The sequence below is a fragment of the Benincasa hispida genome, chromosome 1, assembly GCF_009727055.1.
Source record: "Benincasa hispida cultivar B227 chromosome 1, ASM972705v1, whole genome shotgun sequence".
Taxonomy (NCBI): domain Eukaryota; kingdom Viridiplantae; phylum Streptophyta; class Magnoliopsida; order Cucurbitales; family Cucurbitaceae; genus Benincasa; species Benincasa hispida.
In genome coordinates this window covers 69440261-69466438 of record NC_052349.1, presented here as the reverse complement: position 1 = coordinate 69466438, position 26178 = coordinate 69440261, and the positions used below count along the sequence as shown (strand labels likewise).

General features: G+C 35.5%; 1 long non-coding RNA gene across 1 annotated transcript; it reads left to right on the top strand.

The window, feature by feature from the left end:
• The first annotated feature begins 2991 nt into the window (after positions 1-2991).
• Positions 2992-4501, top strand: LOC120072545. The gene is made up of 4 exons (XR_005480535.1): positions 2992-3133; positions 3730-3850; positions 3997-4126; positions 4322-4501. It is a non-coding gene; the product is annotated as an uncharacterized LOC120072545 (long non-coding RNA).
• Positions 4502-26178: the final 21677 nt, after the last annotated feature.

Genomic DNA, 26178 nt, shown 5'->3' with positions numbered 1-26178 from the left:
AATAAGGTGACCACATAATATCATACCTATCTCTAGGGTGCATGCGATGCAGGTTGACAAACAGAGCTTATCTCTAAGTTACTATCTCTTGTTTATGCAGATTTAATCTCGCTCTCTCGAGTCTAGATTCTAACCTAGCTCTCTCAAGTCTTAGGTTCTTTCTTTAGACTCTCTCTCGAGTAGCTCTAAAGGGGTGTTGGGCACAACATAAAACAAGATAATCGCATGCGATGAAGATTCTAGGTCATGTTAGTCTTAGTTCATCTCAACCCATTCAATTAGTTTAGCTACTCATGCGTGTTAAGAGAGTGAACAGATATAGAATAAGAATCTTTCATTGTATAAATATAAAGTTGAAGTACAAAATAACAATGTAAAGAAGAGAATAAAGAGCCTGGTAGCAATCCTTGCTTCCCAGGCTTTTACACTGTCTTTTCTACTCTTGTTCAAAAGATAGTCTCGCTCTCGCGAGAGTCGGCCCGCTCTTTGCTTTCTACGCCTCCAGGTTCTCTCTCAAGTATTCCTGAGCGATCTTCCGGCATCTCTTCTCTTCTCTTGCTCCGCCTTAAAATAAAAAGGAAAATTATGGACAAAGCTATTCTAAAGGAAAATTTTCTAAGTATTCGAACTAGCTGAACTCCTTTTCTAAAGGATGCCTTCGATATTTATAGAGCCTTTGGGGTGAAAGATGACTTCTCTCTTATGATTGCACAGATGGGATGGCTTTAATTCTCTGACTGATGCACCGAATATTTGTCACCGAAAAGTTGAGTGTAGTTGTTATCGTCAGCGGCTTGTCAACTTAATTCGGATTCGACCTCATCAGCTTTTTGTCCCATCGTGATTAATTATGTCTTTCACCCAGATACGCCCACCAAGTTGCGGTGACTCTATGCGGCAATCCTTCTTGAGCAGATGTTTGCGAGCACAAATCACCGCAAAGCCTTACAGTAATGCTGCGCTCAACCGTTGATTTCTTGTGATCGCGCTTTTCGCCTTGCGTCAATGCATATTCTACATAAAAATACAAAAATTAATTGTTTCTATGCAATGGACACATGTGGCCGCAATGTTATGAATTTAATATTTTTTGGACGCAATCTAACATATTTTATCAACGCAAGCCAGGAAGAACAGGTAATAGACATAAAACCATCCATTCGGGTTAATCCCCCTTTTTTATTTATTCATAAAATTGCAACAAAATCACCCCATTGATGAGGTGATGTACCACTGTAATAACATGCATTACTGCACTATATCATCTACCTTCTTTCAATCTCAAAATTGAAGAGTTTTATCATTCCCTTTCATGCAAACACTCAAGAGACTAGCTTATGCCACTTCAAAATGCATGAAATTAATGGGCAAGGTGTGTTAATTTAGGATAAACACCTCTTTACTACACCAAAATATAGAAAAATCCACTACCAAGTTCAAAAATCCAATTTCCATTTTCAAACTTTAATTTTAATTAATTCAAAATTAATTAAAATCAAAACTAATATTTCAATTTCTGAAATTGAAATAAAATGAAAATTAATTTTGATTTTTAATTAATTGAACAAATTTTATTAATTAAATAGTAATTTAATATCAAATATTAAATTAATAACACATCTAATTTTAAATATGAATCATACTCATGTAATTAATATTTAAATCAATATTTAAATATTATAAACTCTCCAATATCGTCTAATTTTGATAAATTAAACGTTAATTAATTATATCAAATAAATTATACAATTTCTAATTTGAATTTGAACTATTCAAATTCAAACCCTAAATTCAATTTGAACACTTCAAATTGAAATAATTCCAAATTCACTTAATTTACTAATTCAAGATGTTCATGTTTTACGAGCTAGTAGAAGGACCTTATGAACCTACAGATCATGAGCTCCAACGATTTGAGATTAATTGGCTAAAACTTTTTAGACCGAATTAATCAATATTTGTTAACTATCGAGTCACACCATTATAGCTTAATAGTTGCACTCTCCTCACTGTAGATTTATTTGTGTATACTTGATTTAACCATAATCAGTAAGTCAACCCTTCAAATATTATTCATAATAACAGCTGGGTCAAATGTTGTTTTACCCCCGAATTTACGTCTTGCTCCTTAAGTTCCACTGATCCTCTATGAACAATTGGTTTGTGATCCAATCACTAAACCAAATCCCTCTCGGACTAATGAAAGGGTGGGGCCCCTTGTTCAAGACCTGGATTTAGCACTTAAAAGAACAACTTTTCTCCTATCCCTAGATCGGGTAGGCGTGAATTCCATCTTGCACCCTATCTCCCCAGCTATCTACTTGGTCTTACCTCTGAAATGGGAGGTTTATTGAGTCAGCGCTGTTCAGTCAACTCTCACCTATGTAAATTTAAGGATAATCCTGAATAAACAGGAGTTCATAGTTAGCTCAGGATTAAGATTGAGTTACCTAGGTCATCTAAGCGAAATAGTCAGTCTTAAATAGTAAACACCGTGATAAAATAAGAGTGACTTATTTCTTGGTCTGATCTTACGCAAACTCATTACAAAAGACGCCTCCACTTCTCAGGTCAATACATGAACGAATCAGGATCATTTCGTTTGTAGCACCTTACAACAAATTGTAACAACTACAGAGTGGGCTGCATCCGACAGTGTTACTAGAATAAGACACCCAACCTTATTCGCATACTATGGATCATTTTAACTATTTATTCGAACCTGATCCACTTTTATGTCTTTACATAAAGTTCAAGTATTCATATAATAGTCATGGATCTTAGTTTATTTGATTTAGTCTTTACAAGTGTAATTTATAAATTCAATAACAACATTATTGAAAAAATGTTGAATAAAATATTTAATCCTACAAACTGTGAGTTTTAGGACATACAACCCAACAATTAATTCATTCTTACTGCTTCTTATTGGACATGTAAATGGGATAGGAAGACCTCCTCTAGCAACCAAAGCATACATGAAGACATAAGGCAGCTTCTTAGAGAAACCTGCCTCCTTGATTTGGGCAGCCAGTCAATTCGGCTCCTTGATCCAAAGTAGAGATTAACAGCACTGCACATCCAAGCTCATCGATTGATGAGTCGCTAGACTTGTATTAAATTTGAAAAAATGGTAATGTTTCTTTAGATTATAGCATTGCATCAATAAACTCTTTTTGATGCTTTGTGGAATGTGGCAGATGCAGTAGTAGTAATATCTCATGACGTCGGGTTTGAAGTAACAACGATGAATTTAATAGTATTTTATTCTTTGTTGATTATGGATTTGTTAATGATTTGGGTTCTTTGGATTCTTCTCTTTGTTTGTGCACTCGTTTTATGAAAATAATGGGACTCATGTTCTTTTCTTTAAGCTTCCTACATTTGTTTAAATTCTTAACAGATCTCGAGTAATTGGATTCATATATGTGGAGTTCATGTGCAACATTTTATGTTTCTGAGTTACAAAAGTTGAAATACTTGTTATGATTAGATGGCTTGGAATTGATTGCTTGCAAAATTGTATGCAAATACATGGTTTGTGAAAAGCCATTGGTTTCCTTTTTAAAATGGATTTTGCTCACTTGAATGAATGTATGTGCATGGCTATTCCCTCTTCAATTTTCACTCTCTGCTCTTCTCCAACTGTTCCATCTTCTTCTCTTCTCTTTCTCTCTTCTCTTTCCTTCTTCTTTATTTTTGACTGACTACTTCTTGGTCTTGATTTAGGGCATGAAGCTTCACAAACCATTGCAGATTGGGAAATTTTTGGGTATCAAAGAAGAGAAATTTCATTAACTCACTTTTGAAAACTTTGAGTTGGTAGAGCTTTTTAGACTTGTCGATTAAGGTCGGACTTGCTTCATTTTAAAACCATTTCTCAACTTCATCTCCTTTGATTATTGCACACAGATTGTGTTATGCTGATGGGTTTTTTTTTTTTTTTTTTTTTCTTTCTTTTTTTGTGCTCTCTTATAACTTTTTCATCTCGATTAGATAGACTTCAAATGAATTTCGACAATCCGCTCAAGTGGACGACGACTTATATGACCACAGTCAGTGACTTGTAATGTTGATTTGAGAATCTCATCTCGAACGACCCACATCTCTTAGTACCCACAACCTAGTGAGTTCAGATCTGTGTTTCCCTTTGTTTAATTAAGATTCCCTGCTGGTTTTTTTTGTTTGAAAAGCATGATTCCGTCTGCAATGTTTCTCTAATTTAGCTTAGCTCCAAGTGGCTGAAATTTTCTTTCTTTGTTGTGGAAATGGAAATAGTTTACAGCATAAATGGTGGGGACATATTTCTCGATACTTGCAGGTGGAGAATCAGAGGTTGTGAATTTAAGCAAAGACAAAGTCTTTGATTTCCCAAGGATTTCAATTGTTTGGAGTTTCGTTGTAATAGTCATCGTTTATTCTGTTTGCCAAATATGTAGTGCTCATTTTAACCCTCCATTCACCATAGCTTTTGCCACTACCAAGAGACTTTTCATGAAAAGATGTAAACCAACTACTCTGCTAATTTCTATTCTTTCTTTCTTGAAGATGTCAATACAATTCAAATTTGCTGAAAATATTTGGTGTTACTTTTTATAGTATGCTTGGACTCCAATTAGCCGTTAGTTTTTTTTTTTACATATTTTAGGTTGTTTTTAGAGTTTGATACTTTTAGAAACTTTTTACATTGTTTTCCTATTCACCTTTGAATTCTTACAAATTTTTTCTCGATGAAGGTTTGATTGGTTATTCATTTAATATTATATATATATTGGCCAAAGTTGGAATGTTATTTGCCGTGGAACTTCAAGTTCCACCTCTTAGCTTGGTAGAAAAGAATGATACAAGGTTGGGAAAAATGAAAAGGAGATTTTGCTGTTTGTGCATCTTAGTCTAAATATTTCTGTATTTGTTTCTCAATGTATAAAAATTTAATTTTTTTTATTATTTATGCTTTCTTAGTTAGAAAAGTTGGACAGGTTGAAGTTAGATGTTAATAGATAAGTTCTACATAAGCCCTTTGAATACATTTGATTTATGTTTTGCTAACAATACTCACTTTGAAAATGTCCATCATTCATAGCATTTGGCAAAGATGTTAGGTTGTATGTCCTAAAATTCGCAGTTTGTAAAGTTAAATATTTTCTATTTATCAATAAAGATGTTATTCGACATTTATTCAATAAAATTATTGTTGAATATGTAGATTGCACTTGTAAAGAATAAATACAATAAACTAAGGCATCAGATACCCATTATTTCTCCCACTTGCCCTAATTCTAACTATCTTGTAGTCCTAGTCTCATTAGATGACCCTTGAACACTTTAGCCGAGAGGGCCTTTGTAAATGGATTTGCCAAGTTGTTTTGTGAGGCTATCTGCGTGACAATCACGTCTCCTCTGTGTACAATCTCTCTAATGAGATGATACTTGTGCTCAATGTGTTTTCCACGCTTATGGCTTTTAGGTTCCTTTGAGTTAACAACCGCTCCACTGTTATTACAATATAAGGTGATCGGCAAGTGCATATTTAGAACTACTTCCAAATTAGTTAAGAACTTTCTGAGTCATACTGCTTCTTTTGCTCCTTCACTTGCAGCTACATACTCAGCTTCCATTATGAAGTTAGTAATACAACTTTGCTTGATACTTCTCTAGACTACTGCTCCTCCATTTATATTGAAAACTGACCCAGAAGTTGATTTCCTTGAATCCATATCGGTCTGGAAGTCAGAATCAGTGTATTTAGTAAGGAACGGATCTTTAGCACCATATACGTGTTGGGATTGGTGTCCTAATTCTCCCGCAGTCTCGTTGTTTTGTAAAGCTACACATTATTCAATGAATAAAATAAGTGTTATTTAATTCTAGCATTTACTCATATCCAATAAACAAAGCACCTTGGTTATCTTATGTGAACTTAAGCATGTATATGTGATATACAAGTGGATCATGCCTTAAGTGATAACCTAAATCGGTCTGTAGTATAAGGATTAAGGTGGGATACCTGATCCTGGTGACACTACGGATATGGCTCACTTTGTAGAGGTTTGCAAGTGTTCTAAACTACTACAGATGATTGATCCTGACCATTCGTGTGGAGACGTGGAGCGGGGGTGTCCTATACAAAGAGTTTGGACGTGACGCCATTGATACTAGAGACTTGCATCTCACCTAAACAACCATAGGTGACACGACCTTAATCCTGAGTGTTTTATGAACTCCTGCCTTTGAGGGCGGTCCTTTGATTAGTATGGGTGAGAGTGGCCAGATTGCCAACTCAACAAGCCTACCTTTTTAGGGACTTGTCTGATCTGGGAGCTAGGAACTCAATCCACAAGATGGAATTCACTCTTTTCCCATAGTAGGGATAAGTAGAGAGATTTCTCCCTTAAGGGCTGATTCTGGGGCTTGAACATAGTGACCACAGCTTCTCTTTGGAAGAGAAGACTCAGTCATAGTAAGATTATGACTTATGTTCATTATAGGGATCAGTGATATTTAAGGAGACAGATGTAACTACAGGGCATAACAGTTATTGGCCCAAGTGTACTTACGAGCGATCTGTTAAGGGTTGTCGCACTGCTGATTGGTTAAGATGGACACATAATATATTTGTAGTGAGAAAAGTTCAACTGTTGGTCTTTAGTGAAGTGTCTGGTAGTTAACGAATGGTGGATCCCATGACTAAAGAGTTTAGTCAGTTATTCACGTACCGTTGGAGCTTCGGATCTACACGTCCATGAGGTCCCCTTAGTAGCTTGGATTCTATTGAGGATCAGTTCTTGGTGTTGATTTGAAATTTTCAAATTGACAAGAGGTATTTTGATTATATATGATATAATTGGTATGATGTATAAGATACATTTAGTGGAGGATTGATGTAAATGAGATTTACATTAAGTACCATGGAATAGAAAAAGAACTATGGTTTATATGTTTCATGAGATGAAATATTAAAACTATAGGTTATAAATATAGTATGATAAATTAGTTATCATTTATGTTTATAATAATATTAATTATTAGATAATTAATAATTTTTCTTTTAAATAACCAAAGTAGTGGGTGGTTATTAGATCATGGTAACCATGATTTTAAAAGGAAAGTGGTTTCCTATTTTGAAAAAGGGGTTTTTATAAAAGATTGAAAAGAATTTTGAGTTTCTCTCGTGAAAAGAAACTCATGGTGGTCGTTAAGTAAATACAAATTTACTAAACGACGACTGGGCGAGCTAAATGATCATGCAGGTGCGAGCTAAACGATCGTGTAGAGTCTGTATCCGACAGACCAAGGTAAATGATAGAGCTAAACGATCGCATAGCTTTTGCTAGACGATCACATAGTTTTATCTAAACGATTGGGTTGACCTATGCGATAGGTCTCCGACTTCTCCCACTTGCCAAGTTGTGTACTTGATCGTTCTTTTCCTCCGTCGTCTGCCTCATACCAAGTCCGAATAGAGCCCACCCTCTAGATTCTCACACCGAGAATACCAAGGTCACCTTGTTAGTTGATGTCAGACTCAACTCGACACCGTTGAGGTTTTCTGGAGGCCGTCTGTGGTGCTATGGAGGTCGTTCATGTTGCTGAGGACGAGCGCGGTGTTCATTCGTGTTGCGGAGGAGATCGTGACCGAGGAGATTGTTGAGGACGAGCGCGAAGTGTTCATGCTGTTTTCGTGCGGTGTTGTGGTCGTGTAGATCAAGTGTTCGTGGTCGCTATGTTCGATCAGAGTTGCGCATCGGAGCATGGAGACGCTTCTACCGATGTTCGTATAGAGTTTGATCTCTATTCATTTGAGTTTATTCATGCTGTAATTTCTCTATATAATTGTATAACCGTTTGTTTGAAGTCGACTGTAAATGATTTGTTGATTCATGATTGTAATTTGGAATAGTCTTGCTTCTGCTACTCATGAAAATCTCGATTCTGATTTCCTTCAATTGGTATAAGAGCATATAGTCTCTCGTTCTTCAAAGATACTTGGGGATGTTTTTAACGGCAGTCCAATGATAATATCCTAGATTGGACTGAAATCTGCTGACAATTCCAATTGCATAGCATATATCAGGACGAGTGCACAACATTTCATACATTAAACTCCCTACTGCTGATACATATGGAATTTGTTTCATAACCTCAATCTCTTGAGGTGTCTTTAGACATTTTCCTTAAATAGATGAATTCCATGTCTGAATGGTGACATACATTTCTTGGAATTTTGCATTTTATATCTAAACAACATCTTATCTATATAAGATGCTTGAGATAATGTTAAAATTTTGTTCTTGCGGTTTCGAACTATTTGGATCCCAAGAACATACTGCGCTTCTCCCAAATATTTCATTTGGAATTGCATAGCAAGCCATCTCTTGACGTCAACAAAAAATTCTACCTCATTTCCTATAAGTAGAATATCATCAACATACAAAACCAGAAAGGCTACAGTTTTGTTGCCAATCTTCGTGTAAACATAAGGTTTGTCAACATTCTGTTAAAGCCATAAGATTTGATCACAGTGTCAAATCTCATATTCTAGGATTGAGATGCTTGTTTCAACCCATATATGGATCTATTAAGCTTGCAAATCTTTTGCTCTTGACCCTGTTTTATAAACCCTTCTGGTTGAGACATATAAATACTCTTTTCAAGATAGTCATTCAGAAAGGCTATCTTGACATCCATTTGCTAAATTTCATAATCATAAAATATAGTTATGGACAAGAGTATCTTAATAGACTTTATCATGGCAATCAGAGAGAAGGTCTCTTCATAGTCTATCCCAATTCTTTGAGTAAACCATTTTTCCACAAGTCTAGCTTTGTAGATCTATACCTTACCAGCTTGGTCTCGTTTTCTCTTATGATCCACTTGCAACCGATGGGTTTTACCCCTTCAAGTTGATCTAAAAGATCCCATACTAAATTGAAGTAAATTGACTCCATTTCAAGGTCCATGGCTTTAATCCACTGGTCCATTGCTTGTTTGAAAGTTAATGGATCATCTAAGCCATCATCTGGTATGATGACTTGAGTTTTAGTTAACCCATGTACCAGTCAGGCTGTTGCACAACCGTCCCACTACATCGACGAAGGATCCCAAATTGAAGTGAATCGTGAGCAGAAGAAAGATCATCCCAAATCCCATTTTTCATTTAATGTAAATTTTACAATAAATCAAGAACAAGATATGCATTTACATAAATTACAGCATACTATAGAATTAGGTTTTAGAAACCTTACCTTTGAATAATTTTCTTCAAGAATCCCTCAAACAGTACATGAACGCCTTGAAGACTTTCTTCAAGAAAACCTCGATCAAAAATGAGAACACAACCACAATGGTTTTCTCGGTATTCTCAAGTAGAGAACCCAGGAGTGGTGGGCTTTGACTATTTTCGAAAGATGAAAATTTTAGTAGAGAAGAGGAAGTATTGAAATTGTTCACCAACAAATCCAATAACCCATAGAGTAGTTATGTTTTTTTTCCTCACTCTCAAATTCAATGATCAAAAGCAAGAAGATAAAGTTTTCTTTTTAGAATGCCAAATATAACAACCACCCATTTACGTGGGTGGAGAGAAAAGAAGGGGAAAAGAGTTGTAACTCCCTCCCTCATTTTTATTTTAAATAAAAAAATGACATTTAATATAAATATAAATATGATAACTAACTTATCATATTATATGTATATTGAATTGTATGTCATATCAAATATAACATATAACCTATAGTTTTAATATCATATGTATCTTTTCTCTCTTATATGACATTTAATATAAATCACATTTATATTAAATTTAACAACTATGAATCTAATTTATATTAATAATATTTGAATCTTATTCAAATATTTATATCCTCTCAAATAATCTATAATGTATCAAATACATTATAATAATTATATCACATATAATTAAAATAACTTGATTATATCATATATAATTAAATTTCTCTATTAATTTGAACAATCCAAATTAATCCAAAAACTGATTCTCATTGATTTCTATTGAGCTACCAAGGAGACCTTATGGACCTGTAGCTTAAAGCTTCAATGGTATATGAATAATTAATCAAACTCTTTAATTAAATTATTCACCATCCGTTAACTGTCGAGCACTCCATTAAAGACTAACAGCTGCACTCTTCACACTACAAATATATTTCTGTGTCCATTGGATACAACCAATCAACAATACGATGACTCTTCACGAATTTCTCGTAAGTACAGTTAGGCCAAAATTACCATTTTGCCTCTGTAGTTACATCTAACTCCTTAAGTACCACTGATCCCTCTATTGAACAATAGATCATAGTCCAACTATGACTAAACCCCTCTCGGGCCAGGAGAGGGTGTGGTGCCACATTGTTCAAGCCCCAGAATCAACCCTTAAGGGAGCAATTTATCTACTTACCCCGACCTCGAGGAAGGAGTAAATTCCTTCTTGTGTAGCTGTGTTCCCAGATCTCCAATCAAACGAATCCCCAAAATGGTAGGTTTGTTAAGTCAGCGATCTGGTCACTCTCACCTATACAAATCAAAGGACCACCAGATAGGAGTTCACAACTCACTCAGGATTCAAACCTATGGTCATCTTGGTTAAATGTAAGTCTCTATTATGAACGGTGTTGTATAATGAGACTAAACAAATGTAAGTCTATACATGAATGATCAAGATCAGATCATTTGTAGCACTTTACAACAATTGTAACACCTACAAAGCGGGCTATACTCGTAGTGTCATCAGGATAAGGTACCCAACCTTATCCATCTACTATAGACCATTTAGGTTATCACTTAAACATGATCCACCTATATGTCTCTACATACATGTTTAAGTTACAAGATAACCTTGGATGTTAAGTTTATTGATTTGGGTTAATGTAACAAAAATATAGAATAAAATATCATATATTTTATTAAATAGATAATGAGTTTATTCAATACATTTACAAACTATAGAATCCTACGAGATTTAGAGCATCAACCCTAACAGTCAAGGTATTCTCAACTTTTGAGAAGGATGTGAAGTACCAGTTTCATCAACAACTCTTGCTTATTCATCTATAGTCTCTTTGGTCATTTCATTTATTACTAGCTTACTATGAGATCGATGATTTTTAACGTGGTCTTCTTCTAGGAAAGTTGCATTTGTCGATACAAATACTTTATCCTCCTGAGGAACATAAAAGAAACCGCCTTTCGTCTCTTCAGGATAGCCTACAAGTAGGCATACTTTTGAACAACGTTCTAGTTTCTTAGGATTGTGGACTCCTATAGATCATGGGCTCCAACGATCCGAGATTAATTGGTTAAATTCTTTATACTGAATTAACCCTCATTCATTAACTACTGGGTCACTCCACTAAAGCGCAATAGTTGCACTCTCCTCACTGTAGATATATTGTGTCCACTCGATATAACCATAATTAATAAGTTAACCCTTCACAGGTTGTTTGTAATAACTGTTGGGTCATAAGGCTGTTTTACCCTTGAGATTACCTCTTATTCCTTAAGTTTCACTAATCCTCTAATGAACAATTGGTTTGTGATTCGATCATCAAATTGAGTCCTTTTTGAGCAAATCAGAGGGTAAGGCCCCTTGTTCAAGACCCAAAGTCAAAACTTAAGGGAACAACCTCTCTATTATCCCTAAAAGCAGGTAGGAGTGAATTCCATCTTGCACCCTATGACCTTAGTTATCTACCCGATCATACCCCTGAAATGGGAGGCTTATTGAGCCAACACTGTTGAGCCAATCCTCACCTATACAAATCATAGGATAATCTCAAATAAACAAAAGTTCATAGTTAGCTTAGGATTAAGGTTAAGTTACCTAGGTCATTGGTATGAAATAGACAACCTTAAGTAGTAAACAACGTCATAAAGTAAAAGTGATTTATTTCTTGGTCCGATCTTATGCAAACTCATTGCACAGGACACCTTCACTCCTTATGTCATTACATGAGTGAATTAGGATCACTTCGTTTGTAGCACTTTACAACTCCTTGTAACAACTACAGAGTGGGCTGCATCCGATAGTGTTACCAGAATAAGGCACCTAACTTTATTCGTATATTATAAATCATTTTAACTATTTACTTGAACCTGGTTCACTTTTATGTCTCCACATAAAGTTTAAGTACTCATATAATAGTCATGGATCTTTTAGTTTATTGGATTTATTTCTAAAACGAAATAAGCAATTCATATATTCAATAACAACTTTATCGATTTATAGAATGAGTTTATTGTTTACAAACCACAAGTTTTAAGACATAAAACCCAACACTAACAACATATCATATATGTTAATTATGTTGGGGTTGATGCCCTAAAGTCTCGTGTTCTGTAGTTTGTAAACAGTTTGTACGAACGCTTATGTTGTTAATATATGATATTTACTTCACATCTTATATTTTTGCACAATTACTTGTTTTATTTGCTTTACCTCAAACTAATAAATATAAAATCCCTGGTTATCTGTATATGACTCAAGCATGTATGTAGTGACATACAAGTGGATCATGTCTTGAGTGATAACAAAAATGGTATGTAGTATATGGATATAGGAAGGAAACCTTATCCTGGTAAAGCTACGGATGCGGCCCGCTTTGTGGAATGATCACAAGTGTTGTGACTTATCACAGATAGTCTGATCCTGATCATTCGTGTTGGGGACATGCGAGCGGGGGCGTCCTATACAAAGAGTTTGTATAAGACCTGACCACGAAGTGTCAACGTCTCGAGCTACAGACATACCAATCTTTACTGAAAAGTAAGAAGAGATAGAAGGGTGAGGCAAATGTTGCTTCATCCTCCAAGACATTCCATAAAGGTTCGACCTCAGGAATGAAGTCTGCACCTTCTACTTTTAACTCTGCAAAGGGGAAGAAGAAGAAGGGTGGTAAGGGAAAAGGGAAAGCACCTGCTAACCCACCGCATGTCGCCCTAAGTAGGCGTTCACAAGTTGCTAAGGGAAAGTGTTTCCACTACAACCAAGATGGACACTGGCAGAGGAACTGTCCTCGATATCTAAAAGAGAAGAAAGCAGCCAAGGCTAAGGCCAAGGCGGATAAAGGTAAATGTGTAAAACCGGAACCCTAATTACTTTATGTAAGAGTAAGCAATGTGATGTCTTCTAATGAGTTAAATGAAGCCATGTTTTAGGAGGGATAGAGGATGGAAGCAAGAAGAAATAAGCTCTTGTGTAGCTAAGTGTAAACCCCGAATTCTGAATTTCTTAGACAAGTATGTTTAGGCAAAGAAATTATACATTAAATGTCTAATAAGTGAAAATCCATGTTATTTATAGGAGTTGTAGAGAAAGAAAAAGGAAAATATATTAAATAACGAAGCCAATTTATTGGCTTGGGCTGGAGGCACAAAATATGGGGTGACGTGACGGTTAATCCTTGAACTCGGGAGGCGGCAGGAAGATTAAAAGGCAGAGGAAATTCGAAAGTTTGGTTTCGGCAATCTACATGAGCAAATTTAGTAACATTAGTGCCATTTGAAAGATGGAAGAATCTAGTTTTCGAGGTTGGTTTGCAGGAGAAAGATTGCAGGAGAAGAAGAACAAAAGTGAGGAATTTGCAAAGGAGGCAGAACTCGGATTAATTAGGGCCCGAGGTGAAGATTGGAATCTTTAGGCCAAATTATAAGGAATTTTTGGCTGAAATTTTAAGGTCAGAAATTTAACTCAATTATAAAAATATTTGTAGAAGGAAGTTTCTTCAAAAGAGGTATGGATTTTGAGTTATGAATTTTTGAATTTGTAACAGAGAATCTGTGCATAAGCAGACAGCTGTTTGGGAAGAATAAGCAAACAACTCACCGTAGAGAGTTATAGCGAGATATGAAGAATGAGGATCTCGCTTATGAAGGAAATCTTGCTAATTTTGTGGTGAAGATCTCCCTCTAGAAGGAAATCTCGCTAGAAATTGGACTGAATCTCGCTGGTAAGGTGAGTATCGCTAGGATGAAAGTTTGCCAGGAAAAGCTTGATCTCGCTCATGAGAATGAATTCACTCATGATGAGTATCTTGCTAGTAAAGCTGTCATTGATGATGAAATTTCCATTAGTAAATGAACTATTTGAGGTATTTTTCTAAGAATTCTAAGTAGTTTAACCGGGAATTATGTCCTTTTAGGCCAAGAAGAGTTAGAAGAGGCGTATAACCCGTTAAGAGGCCAACGAGCTGTGAGTGACTATGTGATGATTTAATGTTTTAAAGATTTAGAAACCATGATTTCTTTGAAGTTATTTCTCATGCTAAGTGTTTATATGAAATGCCAAGCAACATATGTTTGAAGCTATTTCACATGCTAAGTAAAGCATGTTTTTCATGGAATTGACATGATTTAAATATGTTATCTTGTCCAAATACTTTCAATATGTTTTAGTAACTCCATTTTCATGATGTTTACTAATGTATGGGTTTTCCAAGTATGTTTTCCATGTCTAACGCATGCTAGTGGTTTTTTACAAGCTAGTTCAATATGTTTTAAGCCAACTTATTTCACAAAGTATGAAGCATGCGTTAGGGTTAAAGCTAAGGTTGAATGAAGCTTGATGTACTATGTTTTAAATACCTAAGGTTGTCAAAGTACATGCGTTAGTATTCCTAAATATAATGAAAGGAATATTAAAGGTAGAGAAAGTATCCTAAAGAGTTTTTTATACTATATTTGAGAGCTATTTTTTTAATGTTCTTCGAGAACTTGATAGCTTAAGTGAGCCGGATACAGAAAGTAAGGAAGGTATCTGAAGAAATGTACCTAAGCTGTTGACGGTACATAGAAAATTCCAGTGCACGTGTGTAGTACTGAATGAGAGGCCGAAGTATGGGTCTCCTAGGCCATAAACCAGCAAAGAGAGGCCGAATTATGGGTCTCTTGGCCGATAACATAAATGTACCTAAGGTATTGACGGTACATAGAAACTCCATGTGCACGTAGATAGTTATTAATGAGAGGCTGAAGTATGGGTCTCCTAGGCCATATACTAGTAAAGGGAGGCCGAAGTATGGGTCTCCTAGGCTATATACCAGCAAAGGGAGGCCGAAGTATGGATCTCTTGGCCGATAACAGACATTGGGAGCTAGAGCGATGTATGCTCATTCTCAACTAGGGAATAATGATGTTTAATGGTGTTTAAGAGTAGTTATCAATGTTTATGTTTAGAGGAAGTTGCCTGAGATGCCCTTCGGTACATTTAAAGAGATCGTGGTAGGGATCTCCCCTAGCCATAGTTCAGTATGAACAGGTCGAAGTAAAGGTCTCATCTGGCCATGGCTTGGCGTTGGGAATTAGAGCAATGAATGTTCATTCTCAACTAAGATTCAGGTTTCAGTTACAATGGTTTTAAAGGTTTTATGTACATGTTTGCTTGGTGTATTTTAGTTCTAGTATTATGTTTTCAAGCTTTCAGTTTAAGCATGAGATTTATGTTTTTATTAAGTCACTCACGAGGCTTCTAGCTCACGTTTTCAAATGTTTTCCTTTTCAGGTAGTGGTTAGTTCCCAAAAGACTTTTCTGTTGCTGCTCTGCCACTCAAAGAATCAGGTTGAAGGAAACGTAATTGAAGATTTGTATTAGTTAGTACACATGTGTCTGTCTAGTGACCAGTATTCTAGATGGGGCTCACTAAATTATAGTATTCATGTATGGACAATGTTGCGAAACCCTGTAATGTAAATGTGTTAAGTTCTGAGTTAATATGTCTGTATATCAATGATATGTATGTATTTAGGGTTTGAGTAAAATTTAACAGGTTAGATAGGTAGTAAGTGCCAGCAAAAGGGTTGGTAACTGCTGCAGTCACCATTCCATCCAGGTTAAGAGAGTAATCTGGAGCGGAGTGTGACAAAATGTGATTTACTTGTGCTTGAAACTTGTTTAGTGAAGAATGATGATTATGCCTGGATAATTGATTCAGGTGCCACTAATCATGTTTGTTCTTCTTTTCAGGGGATTAAATCTTAGCGACAGTTGGAGGCTGGTGAGATGACGATGCGAGTAGGCACCAGGCATGTCGTTTCAATTGTGGCAGTGGAAGGACTCTAGTTAGCTTTACAGAATAGGTTTCTTGTTTTAAATGATGTATATATTGTTCTCAAACTAAAGAGGAACCTTATTTCTATAAAGTTTTTATTGCAATGTAAATATACTATCTCTTTTAATGTGGATAAAGAGTTTATTCATAAAGATGGTGTTTTTATTTGCACAGCAAATCTGGAATCGAATTTATATGTGCTAAGGTTGTTAGCCATTAATTCCCTCCATAATACTGAATTGCTCAGAACTGTCGTAACTCAATCAAAACGTCGACGAATTTCTCCAAAATAAAATGCCCAACTTCGGCATCTTCATTTAGGGCACATCAATCTCAATAGGATTGAGAGATTGGTGAAGAATGAACTTCTAAGTGAGTTAGAAGAAAATTCATTACCAGTGTGTGAATATTGCCTTGAGGATAAGATGACTAAACGACCTTTTACTAGAAAAGGTTATAGAGCCAAGGAGCCTCTTGAGTTAGTATATTCTGACCTTTGCGGTCTTATGAATGTGCGAGCCCGTGGTGGCTATGAGTATTTTATCAGTTTTACTGATGATTACTCAAGGTACGAGTATGTTTATCTTATGCAACAGAAGTCTGAATCTTTTGAAAAGTTCAAAGAGTTCAAGGCTAAAGTTGAAAACGCATTAAGGGAGCACAGTTCAGGACTATTTGATAGAACATGGAATCGTTTCCCAACTCTTAGCGCCGGAGGAAGATCATATAAGGGAGCACAGTCCATCAGCAAGAGTTATTGATGAGAGTTCATCCAATAGGCCAGTTCCACCTCAAGAGTTTAGGGAACCTCGACGTAGTGGAAGGGTTGCGAACCCACCCGTTTCCTATTTAGGTTTCACAGAAATCCTTGCTATGGTAGCAGATGGGACGTTGAGGATCCGTTGTCTTATAAGAAGGCAATGAAGGATGTTGACCGAGATGAAAACGTTGATGAACCTTGTGTCTAAAAGAAGATCATCCACGCTTCAGTAGTTTTCTTAGTGTTGTACGTAGATGATATCCTACTCATTAGGAATGATGTAGGTCTACTAACTGTAATTAAGAACTGGCTAGCGACCCAATTCCAAATGAAAGATTTGGGAGAGGCTCAGTTTGTTCTAAGTATATAGATCTTTTGGGATCGTAAGAACAAAGTGCTAGCACTGTCTCAGGCATCGTACATTGACAAGATGTTGCTCAAGTATTCGATGCAGGACTCCAGGAGAGGCCTACTGCCGCTCAGGCATGGAGTCCTAAGACACTTCAAGAGGTTAAGAAGATGAAACGGATCAGTCTAACCCAGGCCATTTTAATGTTGCTGACCCGTTTACGAAGGCATCCTTACGGCTACAATGTTTGAGGGTCACCTACGGAGCATGGTTTACAGGATAGCCCGCGGTTGGACAAGGGCAAGTGGATATTTTCTTGTACTGGGCTTTTGCCCTAGTTTATTGTTTGTACTAGTTTTTTTGTACACCACTTCGCTTTAGGACAAGTGAGAGATTATTAGGATGATGCTCTAAGTCTCGTGTCTTGTAGTTTGTAAACAGTTTGTATGAACGCTTGTGTTGTTAATATATTGATATTTACTTCACATCTTGTATTTTTGCTCAATTACTTATTTTATTTACTTTACCTCGAACCAATAAACATAAATCCCTGGTTATCTGATATATTGACTCAGCATGTATGTGGTGACATACAAGTGGATCATGTCTTAAGTGATAACCAAAATGTCTGTAGTATATGGATATAGGAGGGAACCTTATCCTGGTAAAGCTACGGATGTGGCCCGCTTTGTGGAATGGTCACAAGTGTTGTGACTTGTCACAGATAGTCTGATCCTGATCATTCGTGTAGGGACATGTGAGTGGGGAGCATCCTATACAAGAGTTTGTATAAGACCTAACCACAAAGTGTCAACATCTCGTTATATAACACTGTTCATGACAGAGACTTCACTTCACTAGGATGACCATAGGTAACATGACCTCAATCTTGAGTGAGTTGAGAACTCCTGCCATTTAGGGTGGTCCTTTGATTTGTATGGGTGTGAGCGGGCAGGTCGTCGATTCAAACCTACCATTTTGGGTATTGTTCTGATTTGGGAGCTGGGAACTCAGCTACACAATATAGAATTCACTCCTTCCACGAGGCAGGGGTAAGTAGATAGATAGCTCCCTTAAAGGCTAATTTCGGGGCTTTAATGATGTGGCGCCACACACCTTCTCTTGGCTCGAAAGGTGTTCACACATAGTTGGACTATGTTGTATTGTTCATTACAGGAATCAGTGGTACTTAAGGAGTGAGATGTAACTACAAGGGTATAACGGTAATTTGGCCCAACTGTACTTACGAGCATCTGTGAAGGGTCATTTTACTCATGATTGGTTATATCTAATGAACACAGAAATATATATGTGGTAAGAAGAGTTCAGTTGTTGGTCTTTAGTGGAATACCTAACAGTTAACGGATGGTGGATCTCGTGGCTAAAGAGTTTAGTCAGCTATTCACGAACCGTTAGAGCTTCGAGCCACAGGTCCATTAGGTCCCCTGGGTAACTTGGATAAAGTCGAGAACCAGTATTTGGGTTAATTTGAAAAGTTCAAATTGACAAGAGGAAGTTCGATTATATATTGGACTTGTTAATTATATATGATATAATTGGCTAAATGTATGAGATACATTATTTTGGAGGAAATTAGATATAAATATGATTTATATCAAGTAGAGGAGAAAATACTATCGTAGATATGTGATATCAAACTATAGGATAAAAATATAATATGATTATATTTATTAATTAATTAGTTGATTAATTATATGATAATTAATCCAAATTCACGTTCAGACGTGGGTTAGTGGGCAGCGTCGGTTATTTTAACCGAAGAGTTAAAATGAAAATTGTTTTCATTTTTGAGTCGTTCAATCAATCGCCCAAAAAGATTTCGTGAAACGCACGTTGGAGAATTCTAAGCGATTGCTTAAGAAAATCGAGAGACTATACGGTAGCTCTTCTTCGCCTAAACGATCGTCCACCTCGTACTAAATGATCGCACACTATCGCCTACACGATCGGATAGCTTCTCTAAACGATCGTATAGTGTGCCAGTTTTACTAAGCAATCGTGTACCTTTTCCTAAACGATCGTTCAGTAAATCCTACATGATCGTGTAACTCCTCTTAAACGATAAGCAGTCTGTTATGCGATAGCGTTTTTTTCCCTCCCACTTACTTATCACCTACACGATTTTTGTTTCCTTCTTCCTCTACCAAATTCACCAAAGCCCACCCTTTGGGTTTTCATTTCAAGAATACCCGTGGCTCTTTAGTGGTGTTATCTTACCATGCCGTTAATTAAGTTTTGTTTGCATGACTGTTTGTATTGAATGTATAATGTGCATTTCGATCACGGTGAGATCGGAATGATCCGAACGCGCTCATGGAACTCTACGATATGAGATCCTTGAAATTAAACTCCCATTGAATTTTTCTAACAACATATCATATATGTCATTAAACTCCCACTGAAGTTTTCTACTAAGTGTTTAGGTATATATTTATATTCATGTTTATTCCGGCTAATTAAATAACCTAAGTCTATATGGTTTATCGAAGTATCACGTTTATAAATGGATTTAACCTACGATGTCTAGGTGGTAAACGTTTTATTACCTCACACTGCTCACACACACTTATAATACCAATTAACAACGCCCAATTATTCGGCCATAATCCCTAGGTAGGAGGTGTTCTATAAACTGTCAACTTAAAAACCTCCAGCCTTAGACAGGATTATATATCGATTGAGTTCGTAACCGTGTTTTATAAGATAAAGACCTATTTTAACTATTAAAACAAGGGTTTAACCTACGTGAGTATACATCTTATCTTTCTTATGGATTTTAATGACTAATCCAATTTTATAACAACTTATAAAATAATAGACATGCTTTGCATCCATAACATTCAACAAAGGTATTCATAATTTAATTTAATACTTATATTAAACACCAGAAACCCTAAACATGCATACTATATATTATAACTTATTTATAACATATATCCAATGTATGTAACATGCTTCCTATAGTGGAATTTTAAATCTACATGGCATACAATATGCACATACTATTGGGCTTGATGTCTTAAATCTTGTAGGGTCCTATAGTTTGTAAACACGTGTATGAACAAACATATGTGATGTAATAATATGAGATATTTTCTTCATTATTGTCTACGAAATATGAGATATTTTAATTGCGTTAACCACAAACCAATAAACTAAGAACCCTGGTTATCGTTGTAACTTAAGCATGTATGTGGAGACATACAAGTGGATCGTGCTTTAAGTGATAACTTAAATAGTCTATAGTATATGGATAAAGGAGGGAAACTTTATCCTAGTGACACTACGGATACGACCCGCTTTGTAGATGTTACAATTATTGTAAAGTGCTACAAATGGTCTGATCCTGATCATTCATGTGGAGACATGCGAACGGGGGTATCCTATACAAAGAAGTTTATATAAGACCGAACCACGAAATGTTTAGTCTCGTTATGTAACGTCATTTATGATAAAGACTTTCATTTCACTAGGATGACCACAGGTAACATAATCTTAATTCTGAGTGAGTTGGAAACTCCTGCCTATGAGGACGGTCCTTTGATTTTCATAGGTACGAGTCGCAAGATCGCTGACTCAAACCTACCACTTTGGGGATTCGTTTGATTGGGGAACTGGGAATTTAGCTACACAAGACAGAATTCACTCCTTCCCTGAAGCAAGATAAGTAAATAGATTGCTCCCTTAAGGGTTGATTCCGGGCTTAAACAATGTGGCGCCACACCTTCTCATGGCCCGAGAAGTGTTCACTCATAGTAGGACTATGATGTATTGTTCATTAGAGGATTTAATGGTACTTAAGAAGTTAGATATAACTATAAGGGCAAAATAGTAAATTGGCCCAACTGTACTTGCGAGCGATTTGTGAAGGGTCATCGTTCTGTTGATTGGTTATATATAATGGACACAGAAATATATCTGTAGTACGAAGAGTGCGAATGTCGGTCTTCAGTGGAGTGTCCGACACTTAACGGATGCTGGATATCATGATTAAAGAGTTTAGTCAATTATTCAGGTACCGTTGAAGCTTCAAGCTACAAGTCTATAAGGTCTCCTTGGTAGCTTAAAGGATTAAAGTTGAGAATCAGTTTTTGGGTTAGTTTGAAATGTTCAAATTAACAATAAGGAATTTGATTATATATTATATAATTAAATTGATTCAATTATATGTGATATAATTGATTTGATGTATTAGAACATTAATTGGAGGAATTAATATAAATATGATTTATATTAAATTTCATAAAGGAGAAAAATTACTATGGTTTAAATATTACATATGATGTGATATTAAAAATATAGGTTATAAATATAATATGATAAATTAGTTATTATATTTATTTATAATAAAACAATTAGAAGATAATTGTTGATGGTTGGTTACATTTTCTCCTTAAGTCGTTTGAGTGGGAAGTTAGCATCAGTTTTTAATAACTGAAGAATAAAAATGAAAATTATTTTCAATTTTTATGATCACATCTCATTCGATCGAGGGAAAGAAAAAAGCTAGACGATAGCCTTTGAGAGAGTGAACGACGAGGCATCGAGTTTACTAGACGACATCTTCTCGTCTACTAGACGATCAAGTATCCAATCTATACGATAGACTTAGACATTCTCCCACTTACTCGTCGTTTACTCGATCGTTGAGTTCCTCCTTCTCTCTACCAAATCCACACAGAGCCCACACCTTCTGGATTCTCATATATAGAATACCAAGGCAACGGAGTGGTGGTGTCGAGTGTTTTTGTTCGAGGGTCGAGGATCGATTTTTACTTGATTGGGTTCAAGGATCTGACAGTTCATGAGTTGCGTTGGTTGTTCATTGTGTTCGTGCTCGTGATCGAGTTTGCTAGGATGCATGACTGGTGTAGATCGAGGGAATACTTGAAGAAGAGTTCTTCGAAGGTATGTCATTCGATTCCCTTTGGTTTTAAATGAAAAGCATGTTGTAATTTACTCTATGATACATAATTGTTCTTGTATGTTTGTAAATATTTTGTCCTTTCACAATGGTTATGGAACGATCTTTCTTTCGCTCAACGGTTCTCTTGTATAAGAGTTCCTTCACATACATGTTTTAATTTAAATATAACATACATCACATGCATAAATATTTAAACAACACTGATATGGTTCAACTTTGGCATCCCAACTAAGTAATAATAACTAAATTATTAAAAACAAGTCAAAATCTGCTCCAAAAGTGTTTTGGACTTCACAAACCAACCCGAGCTGCCTGAATTGGACCTCTAGGCCTTCAGAAGATGCTGAACTAGACCAAGGATGGTTAAACCAGACCAAAATCCTTGAAAAACAGTTGAATAAGACCTTTCCCATCCGAACCGGCTCACGAACGCGCGCGTTATTGGGCTGGGATGAACAAGTTGCAACACTCATCCCAGCGTTACGACGCCATGGGCTGAAAGATGAAGAGCGTCGTTACGCTCTCTGAATAGTGTCGTGATGCTGCAAGGGCAGTAGCTCCAATCCAGATTTTTGCTACAAACCTTGCTTGCTTTAAGCTTCAATTACAACCTAATTTCGACTCTATTGACTCCAAATAAATTATAGACTCTAGAGCACACATATAAGCTCATCGAACAATAGCCAATTTCAAATTTAACTTAGGAATAAAAGAGAAAACTAATACCAAAATTGATTGAAGCACCATATCAATCCCCAAATATGCAATCATAGAAATTCACCCACCAAACTCAAATTAACATTAATTGAGTGCTTAAATCATGCTCTGATACCAAATGATAGGATAAACAAGCATGCAACGAAACAATCGGAATCAATAAGCACTCTAATTACGTTTAATTTGAGTTCTAAAAGCATGCAAAACAGTTTTCCAAGATAAAAGGTTTTCTAGAAGACAAAACTTTGAAGAATCGTCCAAATCCAAGCTGCTCTCCTCGTAATTGACCTTCAAATAAGCAGTAAACCACCAAGAGTGTCTTTCTACTATTCTCAACCTTGGATTTGAGTGTTTGAACTCAATCAGTCAATTGAGTGTAGGAGATGGAAAGGATTTAAAAAAATTAAATTCTACAGAATTTCTATTGAACTCTAGCAGCCATCCCTTCAATCTAGGAAAAATTATGCTTTTATACATCTCACACATGCATCCACTAAGCCTTCAGCCACTTTGATACTTTAAAGTGCATTAGGAAGAGTGCTAGGTGTTTCAATTTGTAGTTGAAAAATGGAATTCCATTAAAATTTCCAAAATTGGAAATTTTCACTAACTAAATTGTTTTTCAATTTTCTTTTAATTAACTCAAAATTAAATAAAATTCAAAACTCAATTTCTAAAACTGAATTTTAAAAATTAAAAATTAATTTTTATTAATTAAATAATAATTTAATATCAAATATTAAATTAATCAAACACCTAATTTTAAACATGAATCCTATCCATCTAATCTATATTTTAATATTTTAAACTCTCCAATTTCGTTTAATTTCGATAAATTAAACATTAATTATATTGAATACAAACCCTAATTGCAATTTGAACACATTAAATTAAAAACCCTAAATTCAATTTGAACATTGCAATTTGAATACTTAAAATTGTGATTATTTCAAATTCACTCATTTTACTAATCGAAGATGTTCATGTTTTACTAGCTAGTAGAGGTAGCTTATGGACCTATAGATCATGAGTCCCAACAATTTAAGATTAATTGGCTAAACTCTTTAGACTGCTACCGAGTCACACTACTATAGCTCGATAGTTGCACTCTTCTCATTTTAGATATATTTGTGTCCACTTGATTTAACCATAATTAGTAAGTCGACCCTTCATAGGTTGTTTGTAATAAGGGCTAGGTCAAATGTTGTTTTACCCTGGAAATTACATCTTGCTCCTTAAGTTCCACTAATCCTCTAATAAACAATTAGTTTGTGATCCAATTACTAAATCGAATCCCCCTCAGACCAATGAGAGGGTGAGGCCCCTTGTTCAAGACCTGGATTCAGTACTTAAGAGAACAACCTTTTTCCTATCCCTAAATCGGGTAGCGTGAATTCCACCTTGCACCCTATTTCTCCAGCTATCTACTCGGTTTTACCCCTGAAATGAGAGGCTTATTGAGCCGGTGCTATTGGGCTAACCCTCACCTATGAAAATCTAAAGATAATCTCAAATAAACAGGAGTTCATAGTTAGCTCAAGATTAAGATCGAGTTACCTAGATCATCTATGCGAAATGGTCAGTCGTAAATAGTAAACAACGTTATAAAATAAAAGTAACTTATTTCTTGGTCCGATTTTATGCAAACTCATTGCATAGAACGCCCCCATTTCTCATGTCAATACATGAACGAATCAGGATCACTTCATTTGTATCACCTTACAATAGATTGTAACAACTACAAAGTGAGCCACATCCGATAGTGTTACCAGAATAAGGCACCCAAACTTATTCGTATATTATAGACCGTTTTGGCTATTTACAAAAACTTGATTCATCTTTATGTCTCCACATAAATTTCAAGTATTTATATAATAGCCATGGATCTTAGTTTATTGGATTTAGTCTTTCCAATAAACTAGGGTATCAGATACTCATTATTTCTCTCACTTACCCTAGTTCTAACTATCTTGTAGTCCTAGTTGTTTATTGTATTTATTCTCCCATTGAACTTAATATTGTATATATTTGTATATATTTATCCACTAGAGTTTTAGTCTAAGTGGGAGTTTGTTGGGGTGTATATCCTAAAACTCACAGTTTGTGAGGTTAAATATTTTCTATTTTTCAATAAATATGTTATTTGACATTTATTCAATAAAGTTATTGTTGAATATGTAGATTGCACTTGTAAAGACTAAATCTAATAAACTAAGATTCATGGCTATTATTGAGTACTTGAACTTTATGTGGAGACATAAAGATAAATCAAGTTCAAGTAAATAGCCAAAACGATCTATAGTATACGAATAAGGTTAGGTGCCTTATTCTGGTAACACTATCGGATGCATCCCACTCTGTAGTTATTACAATTTGTTGTAAGGTGCTACAAATAAAGTGGCGTCCTATGCAATGAGTTTGCATAAGATTGGACCAAGAAATAAGTTACTTTTACTTTATAATGTTGTTTATGGTTTAAGACTAACCATTTCGCATAGATGACTTAGGTAACTCGATCTTAATCCTGAGCTAATTATGAACTCCTTTTTATTTGAGATTATCCTTAGATTTGCATAAATGAGGGTTGACTCAACAGCGCTGGCTTAATAAACCTTCCATTTCAGGAGTAAGACCGAGTAGATAACTGGAAACATAGAGTGCATGATGGAATTCACGCCTACCCGATTTAGGGATAGGAGAAAGGTTGTTCTCTTAAGTGTTAAATCAGGTATTGAACAAGGAGCCTCACCCTCTCATTGGCCCGAGAGGGATTCGGTTTAGTGATTGGATCACAAACAAATTATTCATTAGAGGATCAGTAGAACTTAAGGAGCAAGATGTAATTTCGGGGATAAAACAACATTTGACCCAACCGTTATTACAAACAATCTGTGAAGGATCGACTTACTAATTATGGTTCAATAAATTGGACACAAATATATCTACAATGAGGAGAGTGCAACTATCGAGCTATAGTGGTGTGACTTGATAGTTAACGAATATTGATTAATTCTGTCTAAAGAGTTTTAGCCAATTAATCTCAAATCATTGGAGCTCATGATTTGTAGGTCCATAAGGTTCCTCTACTAGCTTGTAAAACCTGAACACCTTGGATTAGTAAATTGAGTGAATTTGAAATAATTACAATTTTAAGTGTTCAAATTGAATTTCAATTCGAAATGTTCAAATTGAATTTAGGATTTTCAATTTGAAGTGTTTAAATTGTAATTAGGGTTTGTATAATTATATTCAATATAATTAACGTTTAATTTATCGAAATTAAACAAAATTGGAGGGTTCAAAATATTTAAATATTGATTACATGAATATTTGATATTAAATT